The sequence below is a fragment of the Microtus pennsylvanicus genome, chromosome 1 (assembly GCF_037038515.1).
Source record: "Microtus pennsylvanicus isolate mMicPen1 chromosome 1, mMicPen1.hap1, whole genome shotgun sequence".
NCBI classification, from domain to species: Eukaryota; Metazoa; Chordata; class Mammalia; order Rodentia; family Cricetidae; genus Microtus; species Microtus pennsylvanicus.
Genome location: NC_134579.1, coordinates 83,253,548 through 83,267,908, shown reverse-complemented (window position 1 = coordinate 83,267,908; position 14,361 = coordinate 83,253,548). Strand labels below are relative to the sequence as shown.

Here is a 14,361-nt window from a genome sequence, read left to right as displayed (position 1 = left end):
TCTGTGTAGCCCACGAACTGGCTTACCAAGAATGACCTTAACCTGCGTCTGCCTGGAGTGGGAGAATCATGGCGACTCCAGATTCAGCTTCTTTCTCCCAGCATTCTGTTCTGTTTTCTCCGCCTACCTAAGGGTTGGCCTATCAAATGTGTCTAGGCAGTTTTTTTATTAATAAGAAATCACTTCCACATCAATTATGTGCATATAGGGTTCACCAGAAGACACAATGGCAAGATTGAGCACACTGGTTGGCAGAGAGATCTGACTTTCGAAGAAGGAGGTTTGGGTTGAGTTGGACCTTACAGAAATGGGGTTTAGTAGCTGGGATCTTGGAAGAGATGGTTCTATGTTGCTTCTCTGGGTTACTAAAGTGCAGACCCATAGTGAAGGATTGCTGCTAGTTAGTTTGGCAGAGATCCAGGAGTTGTCAAGGTTACAGCTGCTGTTCTGTGAGTTCCTTAATTTTATTTTGAGTGGCAAAGACCAGCAGGAGGCACAGACTAATGGGGTGTGAGAGTAGGTTGTTGCTACAACTCATCATCAGTGATTTCTTTAGGTTCTGTGAGTATCCCATGGGAAATTCCCCATCTATGCACCAGGGTCTCAGACATACAGTTACTTCTATTCCAGGCCACACTAAGAGACTGAGAGTCTCTAAGCACTGGAGACTCCAGGAATTTTCTGTATCACATCAGAAATGAGTTGATATTTCCAAAGCAGCATGGCTGGGTGACATATGCCTTTCAGGGCCAGTGGGGCAGCAGGAGGGGCTGATACACATAGCTAGCCACAGTGAGTGGAGACAGAGGCATGGCTTATGGGCTCCCAGTTTGAGGAGTTGTCCTGATCCTTCACTGTGTTCCATGCATTCACTCTTCCTTGGCCTCTTCTTCGAACTCAACATGATCTCTCCTGGTCCTGTGCCATACTACTGCATAAATTCACTAATATTTATCTACCTGCAGGGAGTGCTGGAAAAACATCAGCCCCAAACTCTGTTACTGGGCAGGAGCAGCGGATGAACAAGGTGGATACGCTGACCCTGCAGCTTCAGATGATGACCCAAGAAAGGAATGAACTTCGTGGAATACTGGCTAATTATACCAACAAGGATTTGAACAACAGGTAGCCATTTTGTCTAGTTCCTGAGGGCATCTGAGAGGCAAAGCTGAACCCTGGGAAGGAGTGATATCAGGACACAGGCTGTGTAATTCCTCCAAATAAAAAGCAGAGCCTGTGGCCTGGATCAATCTGGGGATGGGGCAATAGTTGTGAGCTCTCAGCATACATTTCATGAGGCCTTGACAGGTGTTGGCTTGTGGACAATGCTAGGTGCTGTGAGTGTATGGTGAGTCTTTGTTCTTAACCAGCAGGTGCTTGAGTACTGGCTGCTCCTGGGAGCAGCTGCAGGGGCCTAGTCGTCTTGGTGCATCTCAGAGTGTGACTTGAGGTCTGAACTTCATCACTGCTCCTCTCTAGTCTGGTTTCTTATATTCTGAGACAATTCTGCCTGCCTACATTTATTTGGCATCCTCCGTGTGTGTGTGTGTGTGTGTGTGTGTGTGTGTGTGTGTGTGTGTGTGTGTGTCCTAGTAGTTGGGGGTCTGTGGCATGTGGTTCTTTCTGTGACACAGTTTCCAGGTGATCCCACTAAGTTCCCTTAGGGTCAGGGAACTCCACTATGACCAGTGATGGTGCTGCTGGCCCGTGTGCTCACCTTGGCAGCCCATTGGAATCCACTGGAGACTTATATATCTATCCTTAAGTCAGGTCTGCCCGCTGTTAACACTGATTTTGTGCTTTAGACATCCAAGTAACAATAGGAACCTAGGATCAAAAATCCCCGTTCTGAAGACGGGAACAACATTATCATAGATTTCTGGTGGGATCAGACTTGTGACACAGGCTCCCGAGGACTTAACTATTCTAATCCAGGCCCATTAATGGAACTCATGCAGCTCTGGATCACTCCCTTTGCACCCCTGATTGCTGGTCTGGGGCCACGTCAGCAAGTTTAACCAGCACCAGGTTGTCCTCGTTCATAGCTATCACTGACATCGACTGTGCTGGGGTGTTTAGGGCACAGCCTGAAATCATAGGATCATTAAGTCCAGAATTCATGGGGTTCTTTGCTCTGGGGCTATGCCCTAATACAGGCTAAATTTTGAGTTGGAGATGCTGAATATGGAGCATAAGAAAGTGATGTTGGATCTACAGAAATTCCCCATGGAGATGAGAGAGGCCTTGTACAAGTGCAAGGAACTGACTGAGGAAACTGTCTCTGACAGGTGAGTGACTGACTTCACTGGGACTCTATTCCTTGGCAGTGACTGCTTTTGCCACGTTTTTGCCTTTGAACCAAAGTGAGGACTTTCCTTTTGGCCTGTCTCCCTATAAAAAGCAGTCTGTCTTATGCTCTTGACATGGACCTACTGGACTAGTTTTGCTAAGACTGAAGTATCTGTGAGCCCATCATAATATTGTCCTGCCAGGCTCAGGAGCCTCTCGATAGAAAATCTATTTGTACCATGATAAAGATGTCAGGCATTTGTGGGTCTTGGGGGCTCTGGTAGGGGTTTACAGAGGTGATCCCATTCTACCCATAGATAGAATATATTTCAATTGGGTCTGCTGACCTCCCTCACAAAATGTTTGTCTTCTACCTCTCAACCTGCTGATGCTTTCCCAATACCATGGACAGTTAAGTACATGTGGTAGGAGGCAAACCCTGCTGTCAGAAGTACATGCATTTCTTTTATTGTAACAGTTTTCAAAAGCAGTCTGAGTCTTTCTGTAATTTGGCCATTCTCTGACATTTGACAGCCACTAGGGTATCCTGGCATGGTGACTGTGGGCTCTGGTCTAGGGCTGTCTGGGGACATGGGAGTTTGCATGGGTGATGTGGGAGATGGAGGCTAGGTAGTTCTCAATGTGTTTTTGTGATGTTTCAGCATCCTCCACAACCAGCTCCTGAATGAGCGAACTCAGTTGAAGAAAAAAGTGAGCATGTTGAGAGAGGAGAACCGAAAGCTATGGAGGGAGCAGATTTCAATGCAAGTGGCCTGTGAGAAGGTGAAGAATCTCTATGAAAAGACCGATGAGAAGTTCTGTGAGCTATGTGATGAGTTGGATAAGGTAGGCTGCAGCAATGTGGGCAGGCTGTCCACCATCAGTAGTAATACACACACACACACACACACACACACACACACCCTCACACACACGTGATCATCCACCCACTTTTCCAGTAGCTCACTAACATCCTGTCCAATTGTTGATTTCTGTGATTATTCCAAGACTTTCTAAGGATTTAGCATCTTGTGAGATCAATGGCTGAAAACATCTTTGAAAGAAAAAATCCCCGTGTAAATGTCAAAGGGGTGGTTATTGTCTACATTTTTTATCTTCTCTCATGTTTCATCCCTTGAACCTCCTTCCCTCCTCCCAGTCATTCAACCCCTCTTCCCCGGAACCCGGGTCCACTCCTCCTTAATTTCCCTTCAGAAAATAGCAGTTCTCCCATGGTTATTTGATCTAATTATTAAAATAACATTAAACCTGGGCTTTGCTCATGTTTGTTACACATTCTAACAATGTGATATATCACCAAATCCTTTTAAAGTCTTGAGAAATGATCACACTACGTTCCAAAGATTAGCTTTGAACTCACAGTGGAGTTCAGTCCAGACTTTAATGTTCAGTCCATCTGTCTCAGTCTCTGAGTAGCTAGGATTAAGGTTTTGCATCACAAGCTCAAACTTAGTCTAAATACTTAAATAATTGATGCTCGAACCAAATGTCCAAGGTCAGTAGATTATACGTTTGTGCTTTCTTTTTGTTGTGTTTTTTTTTTTTTTTTGGTTTTTTCGAGACATGGTTTCTCTGTGGTTTTGGAGCCTGTCCTGGAACTAGCTCTTGTAGATTAGGCTGGTCTCGAACTCACAGAGATCCGCCTGCCTCTGCCTCCCGAGTGCTTCCAAAGGTCCTGAGTTCAATTCCCAGCAACCACATGGTGGCTCACAACCATCTGTAATGGGGTCTGGTGCCCTTTTCTGGCCTGCAGGCATACACACAGAATATCGTATACATAATAAATAAATTAAAAAAAACTTCAGTTAATCCAGAGTTTATTAATTTTTGTCTGCATGACCTGCACACTGATGATATGCACATTGGTGAAACTGAGATTATTATTGGTAATAATTTCCATATTAGCATGTGGAAATCAATATGTGTTTTAAGCTATAGAAGCTATAGTAATGTTTATCTTAAAAATTTACTTAGGGCATACATGTTAAGAATTGAAATGATGGCCAGGTGGTGGTGGTGCAGACTTTTAATCCCAGCTCTTGAAAAACAGAGGGAAGCAGATCTCCTTGTGCTCAAGGCCAGCCTAGTCTACAAGAGCTAGTTCCAGGACAAGCTCCAAAGCTATGGAAAAACCCTGTCTTGAAAAATTTAAAAAAAAATTAAAATGTTATCTTTGTGGTGTGTCCTTCCCCATGTCTTTTGATTAATTTTGGTTTGAGGTCGATTTTGTTAGGTATTAAAATAGCTACACCAGCTTGTCTTTTAGGTACATTTGCTTGGAAGATTTTTTTTCCAATTCTTTACCCAGAGGTAATATCTATAATTGATGTTGAAGTTTGTTTCTTGTATGCAGAAGTAAAAGGGATCCTGTTTCTGCATCCATTCTGTCATTCTGTGTATTTTTATTAAGGAAATGAGACCATTGATACAGAGAAATATCAAATGATTAATTCTTGTTATTTTGCTGAATGTGTATGTTCTTGTACATGTATATCCAGAAGTGTGCGTTGAGGAGTGAGTGTGTGTGTGTGTGTGTGTGTGTGTGTGCATGTGAGTGTTCAACCCTCCACTAAGAACATAATCTTCTAATGAACAGAAACAGGATATATTGGTGGAAAGACGACAATTCCTGCTGAAGCTGAGGGATCTGGTCACCAAATATATAGAAATGGCTGAAAAGCTGCAGAATCCCTTCGCTGTCTCCCAGATGAGGTAGGATCCCAGGCCACGAAGAGGGAGTTATATCAAGTAGTTCCCCAGTACCTGAATCTCTGTCCTATTTGGGTTCCTGGCCATTTGCATGACTTTTCAGTCAAAGCCAGGGAAAAAACATCTGAGAGTATTGGGCTGGCTCAGTCAACAGAAATGTCTGCACAGGAAGCAATATGTGTTATCCTTAATCTTTCTCAATTGTGTGCACTTCTTCAATTCTGAGTGCTCTCGTGTGTTCTGAGTGCATTGATCCTTCCTATGGTAGTCCCAGACCTAATAGAGGCAGTGTTAATTGTGGAAGACGCTGTCTCCTCCTGCCACTTTATTTTCCTCCAGGAGTATCAGCTTTAGAGATAAAATCCTACACTTGGGCAGATTAGCATACAGCACCTTCTTATTGATTATGGGTTCTCTGCAGTTTGCATCTGTTTCCTGGAAGGTTTCTCTGGAATTAAAATCACATTTAGAGTTTGACATGTTGAATCCAAGGAAGTTTCTGTGCTGAAGGAATAAGCCCAGCCTTCACTGCAGTGTTGTGTTTGCTCCTCTTCAGGGCCTCATACAGTTAATTTCCCAGGTTGCTCACAGTTTCCTGGCATCTGTTCAAGGCCTGTGACCCAGACATTGCTATACTGCTGTTTATTTTTTCAAAAGAATGTATCTAAACTATTGGAGTAATGGGCTGTTTTTCTAGTTCACCACAGTGTGTATTTCTCAGCTCACTTTCTAGCAGTTTTAAAGGTGGAGAAAAAAGAAACTCAGGTGCTGTCTTATCCTTGAAGAAGCAAGGAGTGAATGAGCCCAGCTCAAATGCAATGCTGGATTTCCCAGTTGAGTAGAGCTGGTGAGAGCTCAAAAGCTGACAGGGCAGGTCCTTAACAGACCTGTGTTCCAGCCATTTCCTCCCCTAAGATGAAAACCTCCAGCATGATCTGGCTACAGTCCAGGATGAGAGCCTCCTGCAGACAGACCTGCTGCAGCAGGAGCCCTGAGTGTGCCAGGCCAATGAGCCACCATTGACTCCTGTCCCCTGCAACCTTGGCATTCATGGGGTGGGTTTTCTTCCTTGATGTTTGTTTCCCATGTGTGGACAGTCCCTGGTTTTGTCTAGGCTGTGGTTCAATGAGGCTTCCGATGCATCTGATTGCCTTTCCTTTTCTGACAGCTCCGCTTTGGAGAACTGAGGAGGCTGAAGGAAGCTTCACACATTGTCCACTTGAGCAGCAACACCTACTGAGAAGCAGACCCCTCCTTGTAGCTGTGAAATAACCAGTGAGGAAAATCTCCACCTACTGCAGGGGATCCATCGCCAATCTGATTCATGTTCTATTGACCCACTATTCCTGGAGAAAGGAAATCATCAGAAAGAAACCTGACATTCAGAGGACCCACCAAGAATGACTCCAAATCCTGACATTGGTCAGCAGGTGGACCCTGAGCGGCGCACAGCAGCATGGGGAGGATGTGCTGCTGAGCAAGGCTTCCTCTGTCAGTTTACTCTCCATGTCTTTAGTAAGCCGGCTGTGCCCTCCATATGTGGTGAGGACTCTCACGAGAAAGACTGTACTGATGCCGTGCTGTAGTCTGTGCACACCACAGGGAAAAGAACAGGATTCCCTCTCCTGTGAGTGCTGAGGGAGACTCCATGTCACAGGAAAGTGTTGTTGAAGACAACGTAGTACAGAGAATACAGCATCCCTCACCTGTGTTAGTCATTGATCATCCATAAAGAAAGTGTCAGGGAATTCTCCAGTTTCACATCCTGGACTGGCACGTCAGTCCTGAGAAAGGGTCTATAGAGGAGGTTTGGTCACCTTTGGTGTCTTTAGGGAGCCAGATGCTCTCGATTGATTTTTTGGATCTAGAGCTAGAGACTATTTTTAGCTTAATTTGAGCAAGGGTTCTGGTTTGGGTTTGGTTTTCATTTGTTTGGATATTTTTTTCTGTGCTTTGGTTTAAATTTCGTTGTTTGTTTTTAAATAATTTATTCTTGTTGTTTTAATAGTTGGCTAAGGCTCTACCCTGTATATACTGACTACCCTTTCTAAAGTTCCTATTTAGTATAATGAGTATTTTTATGAATAAAATCAATTTTCGACTCCTCGGTTTTACAGCCTTTCTTGAGTCAGATGTGGGGTTGCTCTCCTGTGACTACAGAACTCATGGGCAGAGATGGATTTCTGCACATTCCAAGAGCCTTGGTTACCCAGAGGTTTCGCATCCAGGCAGGTCTGCACACGTCTACACAGGAGGGTAGTACCTTGGATGTGGATGGCCTGACCTACTCCTGTCTTTACTACCAAGACTTTCTGTTACAGTCATATTTAAGAGAATGTCATGAAGAAGGGATCTGGAAAGAAAGGAACTCCTCGTTCTGCACTACATTAGTTCTATCCTGGTGTCCAATCACAATTGCACATTGTGATCCCGGGAAAGCAAACCACTGAAAGTTGCCTTTGAAATGCATGAGCAAAGGGTGCCCACAGCAGAGGGGAACTGCTGAGCTGCAAGTTTGTATTCTGGAGATGCCTTCCAACCTCTCACTCCTAAACCATGTATGTCACATGGGGAAGCTGTAGAGTAAGGGCCTGCTCCAACACTGTCATCTACTTACAGTAGGAATATTGGGAACAGAGTCAGAAGGATTCATTCAAAGCTCTGAAATGGTCCCACCCATTGGTTTATGTCACAAAACAGTTGATAAAATTCCATAAGGCTGTTTCATATAGGTTACTCAAAACATCATTTCATCTGCTAAATTTAAGAAGTGTGAGTTTATGGTTTAGAGAGATTGTTCGGTAGTTAAGGGCACTTGGGTTTGGTTCCCAGCTTCATAAGGGGGCTCACATCCTTTTGAATCTAAAATTCCAGGGGACCCAATACCTTCTGACCTCAGCACCAAGCATGCATGTAGAGCATATACATGTATGAAAACATTCACACACAGGCATACATGTAAAAATAAATCTGAGTGTTACAAACTAACTTAATGCTACAAGGCAGATGAGAAACCTTGTCTACTTCTACTATTAAATAATATCTCCAGCTTTTTCTCAGGCTATCTCAGAATTTAGCATACTACATTTACATCAAATACCAAGGTTGCTGTTTTTTTTTCTAATAAGACCCTAGAGTAAAAGCTTGATTATAAATATCCAACAGTATAAAAAGTATAAAAAAAGTACAAGAAAAGGGACGGGGAGGGAGAAAAATGTATTGCTCAATAAAAACAATAAAATGAAAAAAGGTACAGTTATCGTAAATGCTTCGTCTTTTTATTTAGCGTTAGTTTGTAGAGTAGTTTCAATGCTATTTTATAGTGTGAATTATGATAAAGAGTAGTACAGATCTGAGTCATCAGAACTTCGGTAATGCTGTATTATTTCAAAATATTTCGCTATCTCTAGGGGAAGGACATGCTACTGAATTATGACAAATTGTCATGAGAAGAAATAGTTTTCCCAGACATTTTAAAATGCGTAACCACTGCCTCTCCACAGAAAGACTAGATAACATGTCTTTTATCATACAACAGTCCCAACTCTGTCCGTGGAAATCCTCCTAATTTCATTTATTTGGTGGTGTTAAACAAGTAAAAAGACTCTTTACAGCACTGTCCAGCTTTCCTATGAAATACTCAGCATCTTAAATATTCTGTCCACTTTTTTCTTGCAATAAACTAAGCACTCTCTTAGAGTTGGTGGGTGGACAGATGGGTATCCAATTTAAAACTGCATTAGAAACTGTCTTTTGGTAGGATGGTATGTATCCAAGTTAAAAATAGAAAGGTCAGTGTGTTATTTTGTAGTCTTTTCAAAGTTTAAATTGTGCTTTGTCCCCTTCTACATGATGCTCAGTCACCACTCCTGAGTGGAGATAGGAGAGGCTTCTCATGAGCTGCCTTCTACTGCTGCAGCAAGACTTGAAGACATATGTATCATTGAGAACTTCCCTAATTTGCCCTTATACAGAACCCACAACATATTTTCTGTCTTTTTGGGTAGGTAATATACAAAATGTAAAACCTTGAGTATTATTAGAGCTAGAAGTCATCTCTGTATCTGAAATGTCATCTCACTGGTTACTGTAGCAGGGAAACTGAATTGCAGAGCACTTGAACTGTGTTGGGATTTTGATGGGGATTGCATTCAATCTCTAGATGGGGTTTGGTAGGATTGCCATTTTTATTATGTTGATCATAACTATCCAAGAGCATGGGAAATCTTCCCATTTTCTGGTATCTTCTTCAATTTCTTCAAAGACTTACTCAAATAGGTCTTTCACTTCTTTGTTTACTGATACCCCCAAGATATTTTATGTTATTTGTGGCTATTATGAAGGGTAATGTTTCTCTGGTTTCTTTCTCAGCTTCTTTATCATTTGTATATAGGAGGGCTACTGATTTTTCTGAGTTGATCTTATATCCTGCAACATTACTGAAGGTTACCCACTGTAACAGCGGCAGAGATGGCTCAGTGGGTAAGAGCACTGGCTGCTCTTGTAGAGGACCTGGGTTCAGTTCCCAAGCACTCCCATGGCAGTTCACACCCATCTGTAACCCTAGTGGCAGGGGATCTGAAATCCTCTTCTGACCTCTAAGTGCACCAAGAACACAGTTCACAGATGCATGTAGGCAAAAGCTCTTTGGTATAAAAAAAAAAGAGAGAGAAAACCAACTCTACAAATAAAGATAAATTTCTGTGGCATAAATTTGAATGAATTTATAAATGAATGGATGAATGAAATGGAGGAAACTCCCTAAGCACTAAGACTGGATGCTCAGACTGTCATTGATGTGTGTTTAATTCCATCGAATGTTTTCTAAAATGTAACAGAGGGTGAGAATAAAGGGACGAGGATTGCACCATGAATTTCCCGTGCTGGGGTGGAGAGGCTGCTGCAAGCTTTGCCCGTGACTATTTCAGGCTCCATTCAGGTACCATAGTCTCTAATCCGGAAGTCGTCCACTGCCAGAAGTGACGCGCAGTATGGAGCTTGGGGGAAACTCTTCTAGCTGGCTGGAGCACCGGTGGGACTCCAGCTGCCATGAGCCTCTGGGTGGACAAATACTGGCCGTGCTCCCTCGCCCGCCTGGACTATAATGAGGAACATGCAGAGCAGCTGAGCAACCTGGTGAGCAGACCGGGACAGCGGAGGCCGGCACGTTCCGCCATTTCCTGAAAAGCCCGAGGATAAGGGAGTGAGAAGGTGGGCGCTGCAGGGCTAGCGGGGACCCAAAGTGACAAGTTCTCCGGAGTGCTGCTTCTGCTGCCCGGGGTCCCGTGAGTTTGGGGTGCGGACCTGGCGGAGGCTGCAAACCCCGGTTGTAGGAAGGGCTGGGCCCATAGGCTTGAAAGACCCCCAAGGAGGGATGCTTTCAGTCTGGGGAGACCCTCCCCAAGAATCAGCGAGGCCACATGTGCGGATGCAATCAGCAAGAGGGTTTATTCGGGTACACAGGTACCTGGGGCGTAGTCGCTCGGGGGACTAGTGCACCTTCCAGTTGTGACAGTGGATTTTTTATAGGGTAGGGAAGCAAAAGCGCAGGAACAGAAGCAAGATGCATAGTTACAGGGTTCTGATTGGGCAATTCAAATAAGGCTCGGGTTCAAACTGAGTACAATTTCGCGGTTTCCAAGAAATTAGATATACATGCTGCCCTGGCCTATCTAGGGTGCAATTCTTCTTTTGGACCCCAAGTCCCCTGCTGGCAGTCCAGATGGTTGACCAGAGATATCTTGCCTTGCTCAGCGCCCCTGCTGGCAGTCCAGATGGTTGACCAGAGATATCTTGCCTTGCTCAGCGCCCCTGCTGGAAGTCCAGATGGTTGACCAGAGATATCTTGCCTTTCTCAGCGCCCCCGCCCCTAAGCTGACCAAAGCCCTTATCTCTAAATTAAACTCCCCTGTCTTAGCTCAAACTTTAAGCCTTGTAAAATAGCGTTATTGCTGCTGTTAAATTAATGCTGTTAAGTAGGGGTCTTACATTCCCCCATTTCCTTTTGTAAATTTGAATAAAATCATTTATTCAACTAGCGAACACTCTTGACATGTTCTGGATCATATTGTCTAAGCTGATGATACTGCTGAGTGAGAACCAAGGCTTGTATGACCGAGAGTCTGTCCTTCATGAATTGGACCAAACGATTTAGGATACAAGGTCCGAAAAGTAGGATTAAGAGTATAATGATTAGGGGACCCATGATGGAGGAGACCAGAGTAGTAAACCAAGGAGACTTGTTGAACCAGCCTTCAAACCATCCCTGTTCTGACTCAAATAGCTGCTGTCTCTGCTTAAGTCTTTCTCTCAGTTTTGCCATATTGTCTCTGACTAAGCCAGTATGGTCTGCATAAAAGCAACATTCCTCTTTTAGGGCAGCGCAAAGGCCTCCCTCTTGTAGAAACAGTATATCAAGCCCCCTACGGTTTTGCAGCACAACTTCTGATAAGGAGGTCAGGGACTTATCAAGAGCACTGACTGATTCCTCTAGGGCCTTGATGTCTGTATGTATTGCGGCTTGAAGTTGTTTGAATTGGCTGGTGGCTATAAGGGCAGAAGTCCCAGTTCCTACTCCTGCTGCTATGCCTCCCACAGTTAGCCCCCCCCAGTAGCAGTGCTAAAGTCAGGGACACTGGTTCTCGTTTAAAACGAGGTCTTCCTTCAAAATGACTATAAACATAGTCAGGATCATGATATGTAACTTTAGGCCATAATTCAACTAAAACACAATAATCAGAGGTCAGGTTTAGTACAGTTGTTGATAGACAAGAAGTGAGCCCAGTGCTACAAGCCCAGTAGGTACCGCTTGGTGCGGTTAAGTAATAACCGGGTGGAACGGGCTGAAGAGTATTGCATAGAGTTTGATGAGAGCTTGGGACTGTTCCCATGCAGAGTCCTTTTCCTGATACCTCCGACAGGGTTAGTTTGTGTTGGGGAAGACCAGTACACTGTGTGGGTGGCGAGGTGTATACAGCATAGGTACCTGCCACCGCTATCCCTTCATAATAGGGGGGTCTGGAAATTAAGCATAACCAACATTCTCGGGTCTTATTGGGGTCAGTGGCATTGAGAATTAAATATGCTCCCTGTATCAGATTGAGCAGTCTGTCCCCAGTCCCGAGGTGCTGGGAAGACTGCTGGTACTGTGGAGACTGCTGTTCGGTTTCCCTAGTCGTGGGGGGCAGGCTATCAGTATCAGGAGTGCTGGTATAAGCTGACTGTTTTTCCGTGATATGTCGGGGTAAGGCTGGGGGAAATGTTGGCACTGAGCGGGAAGGAGGATTCTGATTGGGTAAGACTGGATTTGGTCCAATAGATAGCTGAGGGCCAGCGCTCATTACCTGTCTAGTTAGGGAGAACATGGTGACCGGGTCATGCCCCTGTTGTCGATAGAGGCGTAATCCCCAGGACTTGGGTCCGTCCCAGGATGCCTTTCTCCCTCGTGTGGTAAAGTCAAGGACCAAGGGGTTACATCTGCCTCCCGGGGTGGCCCCCTGGACATTAGTAGCGGAGGTGGAGTCGTAACAGGGGCCACATGCTTTTCCTCCACATGTCCATGGCCCCCCACCTAGGTAACCCGGAGTGGTTCCTTGTCTAAGGGTGATCAGGTCCCAAGTTGAGGATGGTTTCCAGTAAGCATCCCCTGTTGTTTCACAACCTCAATGAGCGCAGTATCCCTCTGCTGGCCCCCCACAATTTCTGTCCAGGGCATACATAGAAATCTTTGCTTCTCGTCCCATGTAGCCCCCCTGGATGGTGACAGCCGTATCCAGCTTAGGAGACAGCAATAAGAGAATGACATCAAACTATAGGGCACTATGGGCATGAGGGCTTGATCCGATGAGAAGATGTAGACTTTAAAAGTAAATTCATTAAGGCGTAGGAATACTATACTAACCCCTGTCCTAAGAATATAAACAAGTAGCCACAGGAATCAATAAAATATGCCCATACTATGGCTAGGAAACTTAACATTGAAGCTACTGTAAAAACCGCTGTGCATACACATGAAGTATAATACTTGATTTTTATATTATTGCACGCATTATAAGAACAACAACAAAAAAGACAACTAAAACATATCTTCCACTTCCCTCCCGATTCTTCCAAAAACTCTCATATGGAGGATAGAGGCACTAGGTAAAATAAGTCCTCGTTTTCAGAAAGGACTTAGCTGTGATTCCGAAGAGGCTAGTAACTACGAACAGGGTGCAGGGCACTGTCCCCTCCATCAGCCCGCCATCTAGCTACCTGCAGCAGGAGACCTATGGGCCCCAGCCCTTCCTACAACCGGGGTTTGCAGCCTCCGCCAGGTCCGCACCCCAAGCTCACGGGACCCCGGGCAGCAGAAGCAGCACTCCGGGGAACTTGTCACTTTGGGTCCCCACTAGCCCTGCAGCGCCTGCCTTCTCACTCCCTTATCCTCGGGCTTCAGGAAGCAGCGGAACGTGCGGGCCTCTGCCGTCCTGGTCTGCTCACCAGGTTACTCATCTGCGCCGCCTGTTCCTCGTGATAGTCCAGCCAGGCCAGGGAGCACGGCCGGTATTTGTCCACCCAGAGGCTCATGGCAGCTGGAGTCCCACCAGTGCGCCAGCCTGCTAGACGAGTTTCCCGCGAGCTCCAAACCGCGGGTCACTTGCAGCAGCAGACGACTTCCGGATTAGAGACTATGGTACCCGAATGGAGCCTGAAATAGTCACCGGCAAAGCTTGCAGCAGCCTCTCCACCCCAGTTCCTTTGCTCCGGTCCAGCACGGGAAATTCATGGTGCAATCCTCGTCCCTTTATTCTCACCCTCTGTTACATTTTAGAAAACATTCGATGGAATTAAAGACACATCAATGACAGTCTGAGCATCCAATCTGAGTGCTTAGGAAGTTTCCTCCATTTCATTCATCCATTCTTTTATAAATTCATTCAAATTTATGCCACAGAAATTTATCTTTATTTGTAGAGTTTGTTTTCTCTTATTTTTTTTTTATACCAAAGAGCTTTTGCCTACATGCATCTGTGAACTGTATTCTTGGTGCACTTAAAGGTCAGAAGAGGATTTCAGATCCCCTGCCACTAGGGTTACAGATGGGTGTGAACTGACATGGGAGTGTTTGGGAACTGAACCCAGGTCCTCTACAAGAGCAGCCAGTGCTCTTACCCACTGAGCCATCTCTGCCACTGTTACAGTGGGTAACCTTCAGTAATGTTGCAGGATATAAGATCAACTCAGAAAAATCAGTAGCCCTCCTATATACAAATGATAAGCTGAGAAAGAAACCAGAGAAACATTACCCTTCATAATAGCCACAAATAACATAAAATATCTTGGGGGTATCACTAAACAAAG

At 44.8% G+C, this 14,361-nt stretch overlaps 2 pseudogenes; one reads left to right on the top strand and one right to left on the bottom strand.

Annotated features, from left to right (window-relative positions):
* LOC142847571 (replication factor C subunit 3-like) overlaps window positions 1-14,361 on the top strand; it is a 204,159-nt pseudogene that overhangs the window by 33,886 nt on the left and 155,912 nt on the right.
* Window positions 10,930-13,587, bottom strand: LOC142847522 (MLV-related proviral Env polyprotein-like; annotated as a pseudogene).